Consider the following 16,872-nt stretch of genomic DNA (forward strand, 5'->3'; position numbering starts at 1 on the left):
CGAAGCACCACGTGATGATCGGGTGTGATAGATTCTAACGTTCGCATACAACGGGTGTAAGCCAGATTTACACACGTGAAACACTTAGGTGGACTCGATGAGCCTAGCATGTACAGACATGGCCTCGAATACGAGACACCGAAAGGTCGAACATGAGTTGTATGGTTGAATGTAATCAGCATGGAGATGCTCACCATCGACGACTAGTCCGTCTCACGTGATGATCGGACACGTGTTAGTCGACATGGATCATGTAACACTTAGATGACTAGAGGGATGTCGATTAAAGTGTGAGTTCATACATAATTTTATTAGATGAACTTAATTATCATGAACTTAGTCTAAAAGTTGTCTTTACAAATATTGTAGATCCAATGGCCAACACACCTGTCAACCTCAATTTCAACGCATTCCTAGAGAAAAACAAGCTGAAAGATGATGGTAGCAACTATGCGGACTGGGTCCGCAACTTGAAGTTAATCCTCATTGCATCCAAGAAGGCTTATGTCCTTGATGCGCCGCTAGGTGACCCTCCTGTTCCCACGGCAGCCCAAGATGTTCAGAACGTCTGGCAAACGCGGAGTGATGACTACTCTGTGGTTAGGTGTGGCATGCTATACAGTTTAGAACCGGGGCTCCAAAGGTGTTTTGAGCAACACGGAGCATATGAGATGTTCCAGGAGCTGAAACTAGTTTTTTCAAGATCATGCCCGGGTCGAGAGATAAGAAGTCTTCGATAAGTTCTTTAGCTGCAAGATGGAGGAGAACAGTTCTGTTAGTGAGCATATACTCAGAATGTCTGGGTTGCACGGTCGTCTGACTCAGCTTGGAGTCGAACTTCCGGATGACGCTATAATAGACAGAATCCTCGAGTCTCTCCCACCAAGCTACAAGGGTTTTGTGCTGAACTACAACATGCAAGGGATGGAGAAGACCATTCCCGAGTTGTACTTGATGCTGAAATCTGCAGAAGTAGAAATCAAGAAAGAGCATCAAGTGTTGATGGTCAGTAAGGCCACCAGTTTCAAAAAGGGCAAGGGTAAGAAGAACTTCAAGAAAGGAGGCAAAGTTGTTGCCACGCCCGGTAAGCTAGTTGCCGGGAAGAAGAAAAAGAATGGACCCAAGCCTGAGACTGAGTGCTTCTATTGCAAGGGAAAGGGTCACTGGAAGCGGAACTGCCCCAAGTACTTAGCGTTCAAGAAGGCCGGCTACGTCAAATGTATATATGATATACATGTTATTGATGTGTACCTTACCAGCGCTCGTAGTAGCTCTTGGGTATTTTATACCAGTGTTGTCGCTCACATTTGCAACTCAAAGCAGGAACTGCGGAATAAACGGAGGCTGGCTAAGGACGAGGTGACGATGCGCGTCGGGAATGGTTCCAAGGTCGACGTGATCGACGTCGACACGCTGCCTCTACATCTACCTTTGGGATTAGTTTTAAACCTTGATAACTGTTATTTAGTACCAGCTTTAAGCATGAACATTGTATCAGGGTCTTGCTTAATGTGAGACGGCTACTCATTTAAGTCGGGGAATAATGGTTGTTCTATTTATATGAGTGATATGTTCTATGGTCATGCTCCGCTGGTGAATGGTTTATTCTTGATGAATCTCGATCGTGATGTTACACATATTCATAGTGTGAATACCAAAAGATGTAAGGTTGATAATGATAGTCCCACATACTTGTGGCACTCCCGCCTTGGTCATATCGATGTCAAGCGCATGAAGAAACTCCATACTGATGGACTGTTAGAGTCTCTTGACTTTGAATCATTTGACACATGCGAACCGTGCCTCATGGGCAAGATGACTAAGACTCCATTCTCAGGAGTAATGGAGAGAGCAACCGACTTATTGGAAATAATACATACTGATGTATGTGGTCCAATGAACGTTGAAGCTCGCGGTGGCTATCATTATGTTCTCACTCTCACCGATGATTTGAGTAGGTATGGATATATCTACTTGATGAAGCACAAGTCTGAAACATTTGAAAAGTTCAAGGAATTTCAGAGTGAGGTTGAGAGTCAACGTGACAAGAAAATAAAGTGTCTACGATCTGATCGTGGACGAGAATATTTGAGTCACGAGTTTGGCACACACATAAGGAAATGTGGAATTGTTTCACAACTGACGTCGCCTAGCACAACGCAACGTAACGGAGTGTCTGAATGTCGTAATCGCACTTTATTAGATATGGTGCAATCTATGATGTCTCTTACCGACTTACCGCTATCATTTTGGGGATACGCATTGGAAACTGCAACATTCACTTTAAATAGGGCACCGTCTAAATCCGTTGAGACGACACTGTATGAATTATGGTTTGGCAAGAAACCTAAGTTGTTGTTTCTAAAAGTTTGGGGCTGCAATGCTTATGTGAAGAAACTTCAACAAGAAAAGCTCGAACCCAAAGCGGAGAAATGCGTATTCATAGGATACCTTAAGGAAACTATTGGGTACACCTTCTATCTTAGATCCGAAGGTAAAATCTTTGTTGCCAAGAACGGATCCTTTCTAGAGAAAGAGTTTCTCTTGAAAGAAGTAAGTGGGAGGAAAGTAGAACTTGATGAGGTAATTGTACCTCCTCTCGAACCGGAGAGTAGCGCAACGCGGGAAAATGTTCATGTGGCGCCTACGCCAACTGAAGAGGAAGTTAATGTTGATGATCATGAAGCTTCAGATCAAGTTGCTACTGAACCACGAAGGTCCACAAGGGTACGTTCCGCACCAGAGTGGTACGGCAACCCTGTGATGGAAATCATGTCGTTAGACAACGATGAACCTTCGAACTATGAAGAAGCGATGGTGGGCCCGGATTCCAACAAATGGCTTGAGGCCATGAAATCCGAGATAGGATCCATGTATGAGAACAAAGTATGGACTTTGGTGGACTTGCCCGATGATCGGCGAGCCATAGAAAATAAATGGATCTTCAAGAAGAAGACTGACGCAAACGGTGATGTGACCGTTTATAAAGGTCGACTTGTCGCAAAGGGTTTTCGACAAATTCAAGGAGTTGACTACGATAAGACTTTCTCTCCCGTAGCGAAGCTGAAGTCAGTCTGAATCATGTTAGCAATTGCCGCTTTTCATGATTATGAAATTTGGCAAATTGACGTCAAAACAGCGTTCCTTAACGGGTATCTTAAGGAAGAATTGTATATGATGCTACCAGAAGGTTTTGTGGATCCTAAGAGTGTTAACAAGGTATGCAAGCTCCAGCGCTCCATCTATGGGCTGGTGCAAGCATCTCGGAGTTGGAACATTCGCTTTAATAAAGTGATTAAAGCGTTTGGGTTCATATAGGTTTATGGAGAAGCCTGTGTGTACAAGAAAGTGAGTGGGAGCTCTGTAGCTTTTCTCATACTATATGTGGATGACATATTATTGATGGGGAATGATATAGAGTTATTGGAGAGCATAAATGCCTACTTGAATACAAGTTTTTCAATGAAGGACCTTGGAGAAGTTGCATAGATATTAGGCATCAAGATCTATAGAGATAGATCGCGACACCTCATAGGTCTTTCACAAAGTACATACCTTGACAAGATATTGAAGAAGTTCAATATGGAAAACTCGAAGAAGGGGTTCTTGCCAGTTTTGCAAGGTATGAGATTGAGTAAGACTCAGTCACCGACCACGACAGCAGATAGAGAGAAGATGAGTACTGTCCCCTACGCTTCAGTCGTGGGCTCTCTAATGTATGCCATGTTGTGTACCAGACCTGATATAAACCTTGCCGTAAGTTTTGCAGGGAGGTACCAAAGTGATCCCGGTATGGAACACTGGACAGCGGTCAAGAATATCCTTAAGTACCTGAAAAGGACTAAGGAGATGTTTCTCGTTTATGGAGGTGACGAAGAGCTCATCGTAAAGGGTTACGCTGATGCTAGCTTCGACACAGATCCAGATGACTCTAAGTCACAAACCGGATACGTGTATGTTCTGAATGGTGGGGCAGTGAGCTGGTGCAACAGCAAGCAAGACGTCATGGCAGTATCTACATGTGAAGCGGAGTACATAGCTGCTTCGGAAGCAGCTCATGAAGGGATCTGGATGAAGGAGTTCATCACCGACCTTGGAGTGGTTCCAAGCGCGTCAGGTCCGATGACACACTTCTGTGATAACACTGGAGCCATTACCATAGCCAACGAGCCAGATTTCACAGGAAGACCAAGCACATCCAATGCCGCTACAACTCCATCCAGGACCAGGTCCAGAGAGGAGTCATAGATATTTGCAAAGTACATACGGATCTGAATATTGCAGACCCGTTGACTAAACCTCTTCCACGAGCAAAACATGATCAACACCACAATGCTATGGGTGTTTGATTCATCACAATGTAACTAGATTATTGACTCTAGTGCAAGTGGGAGACTGTTGGAAATATGCCCTAGAGGCAATAATAAAATGGTTATTATCATATTTCCTTGTTCATGATAATCGTCTATTGTTCATGCTATAATTGTATTAACAGGAAACAGTAATACATGGTGAATAAATAGATCACAATGTGTCCCTAGCAAGCCTCTACTTGGCTAGCTCGTTGATCAATACATGATCATGGTTTCCTGATCATGGACATTGAATGCATTGATAACGGGATCACATCATTGGGAGATTGATGTGATGGACAAGACCCAATCCTAATCTTAGCACTAGATCGTATTGTTCGTATGCTAAAATTTTCTAATGTCAAGTATCTTTTCCTTCGACCGTGAGATTGTGCAACTCCCGGATACCGTAGGAGTGCTTTGTGTTGGAATTATGCCCTAGAGGCAATGATAAATAAGTTATTATTATAATTCCTGTATCAAGATAATCGTTTATTATCCATGCTATAATTGTATTGAATGAAGACTTAGATACATGTGTGGATACATAGACAAAACACTGTCCCTAGCAAACTTCTAGTTGGCTAGCCAGTTGATCAAGGATAGTCAGGGTCTTCTCGCTATGTACAAGGTGTTGTTGCTTGATAACTGGATCACATCATTGGGAGAATCATGTGATGGACCAGACCCAAACTAATAGACGTAGCATGTTGATCGTGTCATTTTGTTGCTACTATTTTCTGCGTGCCAAGTATTTATTCCTATGACCATGAGATCATATAACTCACTGACACCGGAGGAATGCTTTGTGTGTATCAAACGTCACAACGTAATTGGGTGGCTACAAAGATGCTCTACAGGTATCTCCGAAGGTGTCTGTTGAGTTAGTATGGATCAAGACTGGGATTTGTCACTCCGTGTGACGGAGAGGTATCTCGGGGCCCACTCGGTAATACAACATCACACACAAGCCTTGCAAGCAATGTAACTTAGTGTAAGTTGCGGGATCTTGTATTACGGAACGAGTAAAGAGACTTGCAGGTAAACGAGATTGAAATAGGTATGTGGATACTGACGATCGAATCTCGGGCAAGTAACATACCGAAGGACAAAGGGAATGACATACGGGATTATATGAATCCTTAGCACTGAGGTTCAAATGATAAGATCTTCGTAGAATATGTAGGATCTAATATGGGCATCCAGGTCCCGCTATTGGATATTTACCAAGGAGTTCCTCGGGTCATGTCTACATAGTTCTTGAACCAGCAGGGTCTGCACACTTAAGGTTCAACGTTGTTTTATGCGTATTTGAGTTATATGGTTGGTTACCGAATGTTGTTCGGAGTCCCGGATGACATCACGGACGTCACGAGGGTTTCCGAAATGGTCCGGAGACGAAGATTGATATATAGGATGACCTCGTTTGATTACCGGAAGGTTTTCGGAATTACCGGGAATGTACCGGGAATGACGAATGGGTTCCGGATGTTCACCGGGGGGTGCAGCCCACCCCGGGGAAGCCCATAGGCCTTACGGGTGCCGAACCAGCCCTTAGTGGGCTGGTGGGCAAGCCCAGAGAGGCCCCTACGCAGGAGATAAGAAAATCAAAGAGAAAAAAGGGGAAGTGGGAAGGAAGGGAAGGACTCCACCTTCCAATCCTAGTTGGACTAGGATTGGAGGAGGAATCCTCCTCCCCCTTCGGCCGAACCCCTTGGGGCCTCTTTTGCCCCAAGGCAAGGCCCCTCCCCTCCCACCTATATATACGGAGGTTTTAGGGCTGATTTGAGAAAACTTTTCCACGGCAGCCCGACCACATACCTCCACGGTTTTTCCTCTAGATCGCGTTTCTGCGGAGCTCGGGCGGAACCCTGCTGAGATTAGATCACCACCAACCTCCGGAGCACCGTCACGCTGCCGGAGAACTCATCTACCTCTCAGTCTCTCTTGCTGGATCAAGAAGGCCGAGATCATCGTCGAGATGTACGTGTGCTGAACGCGTAGGTGTCGTCCGTTCGGCACTAGATCGGAGCGGATCGTGGGACGGATCGCGAGACAGTTCGCGGGGTGGATCGAGGGACATGAGGACGTTCCACTACATCAACCGTGTTTATTAACGCTTCTGCTGTGTGATCTACAAGGGTACGTAGATCTGAAATCCCCCTCGTACATGAACATCACCATGATAGGTTTGCGTGCGCGTAGGATAATTTTTGTTTCCCATGCGACGTTCCCCAACAGTGGCATCATGAGCTAGGTTCATGCGTAGATGTCTTCTCGAGTAGAACACAAAAGTTTTTGTGGGCGGTGATGTGCGATTTGCTGCCCTCCTTAGTCTTTTCTTGATTCCGCGGTATTGTTGGATCGAAGCGGCTCGAACCGACATTACTCGTACGCTTACGAGAGACTGGTTTCATCGCTACGAGTAGCTCCGTTGCTCAAAGATGACTCGCGAGTGTCGGTTTCTCCAACTTTAGTTGAATCGGATTTGACCGAGGAGGTCCTTGGATGAGGTTAAATAGCAATTCATATATCTCCGTTGTGGTGTTTGCGTAAGTAAGATGCGATCCTACTCGATACCCATGGTCACCACGTAAAACATGCAACAACAATTAGAGGACGTCTAACTTGTTTTTGCAGGGTATGCTTGTGATGTGATATGGCCAACGATGTGATGTGATATATTGGATGTATGAGATGATCATGTTGTAATAGTTAATATCGACTTGCACGTCGATGGTACGGCAACCGACAGGAGCCATAGGGTTGTCTTTAAACTAACGTTTGTGCTTGCAGATGCATTTACTATATTGCTAGGATGTAGCTTTAGTAGTAATAGCATGAGTAGCACGACAACCCCGATGGCGACACGTTGATGGAGATCATGGTGTGGCGCCGGTGACAAAGAAGATCGTGCCGGTGCTTTGGTGATGGAGATCAAGAAGCGCGTGATGATGGCCATATCATGTCACTTATGAATTGCATGTGATGTTAATCCTTTTATACACCTTATTTCGCTTAGAACGACGGTAGCATTATGAGGTGATCTCTCACTAAAAGTTCAAGACGAAATTGTGTTCTCCCCGACTGTGCACCGTTGCTACAGTTCGTCGTTTCGAGACACCACGTGATGATCGGGTGTGATAGACTCAATGTTCACATACAACGGGTGCAAAACAGTTGCACACGCGGAACACTCGGGTTAAGCTTGACGAGCCTAGCATGTGCAGACATGGCCTCAGAACACATGAGACCGAAAGGTCGATCATGAATCATATAGTTGATATGATTAGCATAGGGATGCTTACCACTGAAACTATCCTCAACTCACGTGATGATCGGACTTGAGCTAGTGGAATTGGATCATGAACCACTCAAATGACTAGAGAGATGTACTTTTTGAGTGGGAGTTTAGCAAGTAATTTTATTAAGTTAAACTCTAATTATCTTGAACATAGTCTAAGTCCACTTTGAATATATTTGTGTTGTAGATCATGGCTCACGCGACAGTGACCCTGAATTTTAATACGTTCCTAGAGAAAGCTAAGTTGAAAGATGATGGAAGCAACTTTGTAGACTGGGCTCGTAATCTTAAGTTGATCCTACAAGCTGGGAAGAAGGATTATGTCCTTGATGCTGCGTTAGGAGATGAACCACCCGCTACGGCTGACCAAGATGTTAAGAAGACTTGGTTATCACGTAAGGAGGACTACTCAGTAGTTCAATGTGCAGTCTTGTATGGCTTAGAACCGGGACTTCAACGCCGCTTTGAGCGTCATGGAGCATATGAGATGTTCCAGGAGTTGAAGTTTATCTTTTAGAAGAACGCCCGGATCGAGAGGTATGAGACCTCCGATAAATTCTATGCTTGCAAGATGGAGGAGAATTCGTCTGTCAGTGAACACGTGCTCAAAATGTCTGGGTACTCAAACCGTCTAGCTGAGCTGGGGATTGAACTCCCGCAAGAGGCAATCACTCACAGAATTCTTCAATCACTTCCGCCAAGCTATAAGGGCTTTGTGTTGAACTACAACATGCAAGGGATGAACAAGTCACCCGGCGAGTTGTTCGCGATGCTGAAAGTCACAGAGTCAGAACTCCGTAAAGAACATCAAGTGTTGATGGTGAATAATACCACTACTTTCAAGAGAAACGACAAAGGCAAGAAGGGTAATTCAAAGAAGAGCGGCAAACCTGTTGCCAATCTGACGAAGAAACCCAAAGCTGGACCTAAGCCTGAAACGGAGTGCTATTATTTCAAGGGTATGGGTCACTCGAACCGCAACTGCCCCAAGTATCTGGCTGATAAGAAGGCGGCCAAAGAAAAATCAGGTATATTTGGTATACATGTTATTGATGTGTACTTAACCATCTCTCGTAGTAGTGCGTGGGTATTCGATATCGGTTCTGTTGCTCATATTTGCAACTCGAAACAGGAACTGCGGAATAGGCGAAGGCTAGCGAAAGATGAAGTGACGATGCGCGTGGGAAATGGTTCCAAGGTTGATGCAATCGCCGTCGGCACAGTTTCACTTCAGTTACCATCAGGATTAGTTATGAACTTGAATAATTGTTATTTAGTGCCTGCGTTGAGCATGAACATTATATCTGGATCTTGTTTATTGCGATACGATTACTCGTTTAAGTCAGAGAATAATGGTTGTTCTATTTCTATGAGTAATATCTTTTATGATCATGCACCCAATGTGAGAGGATTGTTCATATTGAATCTTGATAGTGATAATACACATATACATAACACTGAGACCAAAAGAGTTAGAGTTAACAATGATAGCGCCATGTTTTTGTGGCACTGCCGCTTAGGTCATATTGGTGTAAAGCGCATGAAGAAACTCCATACCGATGGACTTTTGGAGTCACTTGACTTTGATTTACTTGACACGTGCGAACCATGCCTCATGGGCAAGATGACTAAAACTCCGTTCTCCGGAACAATGGAGCGTGCAAGTGACTTGTTGGAAATCATACATACCAATGTGTGTGGTCCGATGAGCGTGGAGGCATGCGGCGGATATCGTTATTTTCTCACCTTCACTGACGATTTGAGTAGATATGGTTATGTCTACTTAATGAAGCACACGTCTGAAACATTTGAAAAGTTCAAGCAATTTCAGAGTTGGTTGAAAATCATTGTAACAAGAAGATCAAATTCCTACGGTCTGATCGTGGGGGTGAATATCTGAGTTTCGAGTTTGGTGCTCACTTAAGACAATGTGGAATTGTTTCACACTTGACACCGCCTGGAACACCACAGCGTAATGGTGTGTCCGAACGTCGTAATCGTACTTTATTAGAGATGGTGTGATCTATGATGTATCTTACCGATCTCCCGTTATCGTTTTGGGGTTATGCATTAGAAACAACAACATTCACTTTAAATAGGGGACCATCGAAATCCGTTGAGATGACACCATACAAACTGTGGTATGGCAAAATACCAAAGTTGTCATTTCTTACAGTTTGGGGATGTGATGCTTATGTCAAAAAGCTTCAGCCTGAAAAGCTGGAACCCAAAGCGGAAAAGTGCATCTTCATAGGTTACCCGAAAGAGACAGTTCGGTACACCTTCTATCTCAAATCCGAGGGCAAAGTGTTTGTTGCTAAGAAAGGAGATTTTCTTGAGAAGGAGATTCTCTCGAGAGAATTGAGTGGGAGGAAGATAGAACTTGATGAGGTTATCGAACCTCTCATCCCTCTGGATGGTGGCGCAGGGCAAGGGGAAACCCCTGTCGTTGTGATGCCGATTGAGGAGGAAGTTAATGATGATGATCATGAAACTCCAGATCAAGTTCCTATCGAACCTCGCAGGTCGACGAGACCACGTACTACTCCAGAGTGGTACAGTAATCCCGTCTTATCAATTATGTTGTTAGACAACAATGAGCCTCGAATTATGAAGAAGCAATGGTGGGCCCGGATTCCAACAAATGGCTGGAGGCCATGAAGTCCGAGATAGGATCCATGTATGAAAACAAAGTGTGGACTTTGGAAGTACTACCTGAGGGCCGCAAGGCTGTTCAGAACAAATGGATCTTTAAGAAGAAGACTGACGCTAACGGTAATGTGACCATTTATAAAGCTCGACTTGTGGCAAAGGGTTTTTCACAAGTTCAAGGAGTTGACTACGATGAGACGTTCTCACCCACATCGATGCTTAAGTCAGTCAGAATCATGTTAGCAATAGCTGCATTTTTCGATTATGAAATCTGGCAGATGGATGTCAAAATGGCGTTCCTTAACGGTTTTCTTAAGGAAGAGTTGTATATGATGCAACCCGAAGGTTTTGTCGATCCTAAAAATGCTAACAAAGTATGCAAGCTCCAGCGATCCATTTATGGACTGGTGCAAGTATCTCGAAGTTGGAATAAACGCTTTGATGAGGTGATCAAAGCATTTGGGTTTATACAAGTGGTTGGAGAATCTTGTATTTACAAGAAAGTGAGTGGGAGCTCTGTGGCGTTTCTAATATTATATGTGGATGACATATTGCTGATTGGAAACAACGTGGAGTTTTTGGAGAGCATAAAGGATTACTTGAATAAAAGTTTCTCTATGAAGGACCTAGGAGAAGCTGCTTACATTCTAGGCATTAAGATCTATAGGGATAGATCAAAACACCTGGTAGGACTTTCACAAAGCACATACCTTGATAAAGTTTGGAAGAGGTTCAAAATGGAACAGTCCAAGAAGGAGTTCTTGCCAGTTTTACAAGGTACGAGATTGAGTAAGACTCAGTGCCCAGCAACTGATAAAGATAGAGAGCATATGAGCACCGTCCCCTATGCTTCAGCCATAGGTTCTATCATGTATGCAATGTTGTGCACTAGATCAGACGTTAGCCTGGCCATAAGTATGGCAGGCAGGTTCTAGAGTAATCCAGGAGTGGATCACTGGACGGCGGTCAAGAATATCCTGAAGTACCTGAAAAGGACTAAGGAGATGTTTCTCGTGTATGGCGGTGACGAAGAGCTCGCCGTAAAAGGTTACGTCGATGCAAGCTTTGACACAGATCCGGACGACTCTAAGCCGCAGATCGGATACGTATTTATTCTTAATGGGGGTGCGGTAAGCTGGTGCAGTTCCAAGCAAAGCGTCGTAGATGATTCTACATGTGAAGCGGAGTACATGGCTGCCTCGGAGGCGGCTAAGGAGGGTGTCTGGATGAAGCAGTTCATGACGGATCTTGGAGTGGTGCCAAGCGCACTGAATCCAATAACCTTGTTCTATGACAACGCGGGTGCCATTGCCTTAGCAAAGGAACCACAGTTTCACAAGAAGACCAGACACATCAAACGACGCTTCAACCTCATCCGCGACTACATCGAAGGGGATGACGTAAATATATGCAAAGTGCACAAGGATATGAATGTAGCAGACCCGCTGACTAAACCTCTTCCACGGGCAAAGCATGATCAACACCAGAACTGTATGGGTGTTAGATTTATTACAATGTAATTCGCATGGTGATGTGAGGGCTAGATTATTGACTCTAGTGCAAGTGGGAGACTGTTGGAATTATGCCCTAGAGGCAATGATAAATAAGTTATTATTATAATTCCTGTATCAAGATAATCGTTTATTATCCATGCTATAATTGTATTGAATGAAGACTTAAATACATGTGTGGATACAAAGACAAAACACTGTCCCTAGCAAGCCTCTAGTTGGCTAGCCAGTTGACCAAGGATAATCAGGGTCTTCTGACTATGTACAAGGTGTTGTTGCTTGATAACTGGATCACATCATTGGGAGAATCATGTGATGGACCAGACCCAAACTAATAGACATAGCCTGTTGATCGTGTCATTTTGTTGCTACTGTTTTCTGCGTGTCAAGTATTTATTCCTATGGCCATGAGATCATATAACTCACTGACACCGGAGGAATGCTTTGTGTGTATCAAACATCACAACGTAATTGGGTGGCTATAAAGATGCTCTACAGGTATCTCCAAAGGTGTCCGTTGAGTTAGTATGGATCAAGACTGGGATTTGTCACTCCGTGTGACGGAGAGGTATCTCGGGGCCCACTCGGTAATACAACATCACACACAAGCCTTGCAAGAAATGTAACTTAGTGTAAGTTGCGGGATCTTGTATTACGGAACGAGTAAAGAGACTTGCCGGTAAACGAGATTGAAATAGGTATGCGGATACTGACGATCGAATCTCGGGCAAGTAACATACCGAAGGACAAAGGGAATGACAAACGGGATTATATGAATCCTTGGCACTTAGGTTCAAACGATAAGATCTTCGTAGAATATGTAGGATCCAATATGGGCATCCAGGTCCCGCTATTGGATATTGACCGAGGAGTCCCTCGGGTCATGTCTACATATTCTCGAACCCGCAGGGTCTGCACACTTAAGGTTCGACGTTGTTTTATGCGTATTTCAGTTATATGGTTGGTTACCGAATGTTGTTCGGAGTCCCGGATGAGATCACGGACGTCACGAGGGTTTCCGGAATGGTCCGGAGACGAAGATTGATATATAGGATGACCTCGTTTGATTACCGGAAGGTTTTCGGAATTACCGGGAATGTACCAGGAATGGCGAATGGGTTCCGGATGTTCACCGGGTGGTGCAGCTCATCCCGGGGAAGCCCATAGGCCTTAGGGGTGCCGCACCAGCCCTTAGTGGGCTGGTGGGCAAGCCCAGAGAGGCCCCTGCGCAGGAGATAAGAAAATCAAAGAGAAAGAAAGGGGAAGTGGGAAGGAAGGGAAGGACTGCACCTTCCAATCCTAGTTGGACTAGGATTCGAGGAGGAATCCTCCTCCCCCCATTCGGCCGAACCCCTTGGGGCCTCTTGTGCCCCAAGGCAAGGCCCCTCCCCTCCCACCTATATATACGGAGGTTTTAGGGCTGATTTGAGAAAACTTTTCCACGGCAGCCCGACCACATACCTCCACGGTTTTTCCTCTAGATCGCGTTTCTGCGGAGCTCGGGCGGAGCCCTGCTGAGATTAGATCACCACCAACCTCCGAAGCGCTGTCACACTGCCGGAGAACTCATCTACCTCTCCGTCTCTCTTGGTGGATCAAGAAGGCCGAGATCATCGTCGAGCTGTACGTGTGCTGAACGCGGAGGTGCCGTTCGTTCGGCACTAGATCGGAGCGGATCATGGGATGGATCGCGGGACGGTTCGCGGGGCGGATCGAGGGACGTGAGGACGTTCCACTACATCAACCGCGTTTATAACGCTTCTGCTGTGCGATCTACAAGGGTACGTAGATCTGAAATCCCCCTCGTAGATGAACATCACCATGATAGGTTTGCGTGCGCGTAGGAAATTTTTTGTTTCCCATGCGACGTTCCCCAACACTGTGGGTGTATCAAACGTCACAACGTAACTAGGTGACTATAAAGGTGCACTACGGGTATCTTCGAAAGTATCTGTTGGGTTGGTACGAATCGAGATCGGGATTTGTCACTCCGTGTGACAGAGAGGTATCTCCGGGCCCACTCGGTAGAACATCATCATAATGAGCTCAATGTGACTAAGGAGTTAGTCACGGGATGATGTGCTACGGAACGAGTAAAGAGACTTGCCGGCAACGAGATTGAACAAGGTACAGGGATACCGACGATCGGATCTCGGGCAAGTTCTATACCGATAGACAAAGGGAATTGTATACGGGATTGATTGAATCCTTGACATCGTGGTTCATCCGATGAGATCATCGTGGAACATGTGGGAGCCACCATGGGTATCCAGACCCCACTGATGGTTATTGGCCGGAGAGGTGTCTCGGTCATGTTTGCATGCCTCCCAAACCCGTAGGGTCTACACACTTAAGGTTCGATGACCCTAGGGTTATAGGGAATTGTTGTACGAGGTTACTGAAGGTTGTTAGGAGTCCCTGATGAGATCCCGGACGTCACGAGGAGCTCCGGAATGGTCCGGAGGTAAAGATTGATATATAGGATGGATGGGTTTGGACGCCGGAAATGTTTCGGGCACCACCGGCAATGTGTCGGGACCATCGGGAGGGGCCACCAGCCCTGGGAGGCTACATGGGCCAAGTGTGAGAGGGAACCATCCCCTAGGTGGGGTGGTGTTCCCCCCACACATATCCCAAGGCGCACCAGAGAGGGAAGGGGGGGGGGGAACCCTAGCGCTGGTGGGCCTAAGGCCCGCCTAGGGGTGCGCCACCCCCTCTCCTCCCCTAGCTGCAGGCCAGCCCCTCCCATCTAGGGCTGCCGCATCCTTTGGGGGTGGGAAACCTAAAGTGTGCGCCCCTCCCCTTCCCCCTATATATAGTGGAGGTTTTGGCCATTGGAAACACGCAATTCTCTCTCTCCCGGCGCAGCCCTGCTTCTCCTCTCCCTCCTCTCCCCCGGTGCTTGGCGAAGCCTTGCCGGGAGACCTCGTAGCTCCATCGCTACCACACCGTCGTCCGGCCGGAGCTCTTCCCCAACCTCTCCCTCCTCCTTGCTGGATCGAGGTGTGGGAGACGTCACCGGGCTGCATGTGTGTTGAACGCGGAGGTGTCATGGTTCGACACTAAATCAGAATCACACCGCGATCTGAATCGCAACGAGTACGACTCCATCAACCGCGTTCTAGCAATGCTTCCGCTTAGCGATCTTCAAAGGTATGAAGATGCTCCCACTCCTCTCTCGTTGCTGGTTTCTTCATAGGAAGATCTATGAATGGCGTAGGAAATTTTTGAATTTTTGCTACGTTACCTAACAAAAAGAGGGTGGCGAGGCTCATCAGCGATGTTACCAGCCACGACGAGGGCAGCAGGGGGCAGGAATGGACTTGGGGCGAGTCGCCGTTCGGGGAGAGGTCGAGTTGGTCGGAGAGGGGGCCTGGCTTGCCGACGACGAGGTCCCGCGGCGGAGGGGCCTCGGGCAATGGCCATAGGGGCTGGTTTCTTGCTGCAATCAATGCGAAGAAGAGGCGAAAAGACTCAGGAACGTGATGTGGTCCCAGATCAAACATTAAACAGGGCCGGAGGGGGTCTCTTACCGCATGAATGTCGGTGGCCCGAGGCGGCGGCGCTGCGCTCGACCCCGAGATCAGAGAGTAGGAGAGGTCGAATGGGGGTTTGGGATGGTCGATTGGGAGGTGGAGAAGGCCAGCATAGCGGAGGAGAGGTCTCGAGGTTGTCTTATATAGCCAACCCGTGGTCCACCGTGGACGTGGGCGTTGGAGTTTGTCGTAGAGGTAAGGAAGGCCATGGGAGGAGTACACAGCGTGTGTGAGGCTCTCCTGGGTGTGGTCTACGACTAGGGGGAGAAGAGAGAGAGAGAGCAGGGAGCTCGCACGTGTGAAGCTTTTGATTGGCTAAACCGGAGACGCTTGGCACGCGCGGGAGGGGAGAGAAGGAAGAGGAGAGAGGAGGGGGTTGACCTGGTGTCGTGCCGCATACGTCGAGGCGCACCGACAGGCGTGCGGGGGCAATCCGAGGTGGTTGAGGGCCTTGGGATGGGGCCGGCTACAGTGTAGGAGCGCACTGTAGCACGCTCTAGAGCGCCCATATATTTCTCCCCTGGCATTGCCAGGCAAGGGTGAGCATGACCACTTTTGTTAGAGGGGTTTGGAAGTGCAAAAAGGTTCAAAAAGTCAAGGAGGGCTTTGGGAGTTGTTGGGAGGGAGAGATAAGAGATAGAGGGAGGAGAAAAGGTGTCGTCCAGGGGTTTGCAAGTGGGGTTTCACCCCCTCAATCATGGATCTAACCGTTGGGGTTGATATTGGAGGTGCTTTGGGCCTTTGTGAGGCTGTGGTTAAAATTTGGTGGCAAGGGGAATAACTTTGGAGGTCAAAACAACAGTTTTAGGATTCTATGTGAAGGTGTTAGATGGAGTTTTGGGAAAGATCACCTTGCCCACTTATTGTGATATTCAACAGGATCAAATGGTGGGAATAATTGAGCTTGATCACCAAGTTCGGGCTTATTTGGAGAAAGTTGGCAATGCAAACACACAAAACCCTAGAAATCAACAGAAACATATTTCTACAGATCTAGCTAGGCAAATCAACTCCCACAAATGCACAAATTGGTGTAACATCCTTATTTCGGGTCTAGATCATTCCTCCAAAGTTTGAGAGCAATCGGAGAAACTTGGAAATGTAGAGTTGCTCAAATTTGGTTCTAGACAAAGAGGGTTTTGGAATATTTAGGTGAACCAAATCAATCTAGATGGAGATGAAACTTGGCAAGATCATCACATATATCATGTATGACTTGCTAGAATTTTCCTGGAGTTTATTGGCAATATTTCATATGGAAATATTTCAAAAACTTGAAATAGGCAGAAGGGGTTTTGTCCAATATTTTCAACATGACCACGTGTTGAAATTATTATATATGAAAAATATATATCCAGTGAATTTTCTAAATTTTCACAAATATTTTTGAAGCAAGAAAATAATTTCCCTTCACAAAAGACCATTTCTGGCCTTAGAAAGAGTTTTTTTAATTATAATAGAAAAATAACTTTTAAAATAATAACTTTATGGTTTTGGAAAGTCCTTTTTGATAATAG

This window comes from Hordeum vulgare, chromosome 3H, assembly GCF_904849725.1.
Source record: "Hordeum vulgare subsp. vulgare chromosome 3H, MorexV3_pseudomolecules_assembly, whole genome shotgun sequence".
NCBI classification, from domain to species: Eukaryota; Viridiplantae; Streptophyta; class Magnoliopsida; order Poales; family Poaceae; genus Hordeum; species Hordeum vulgare.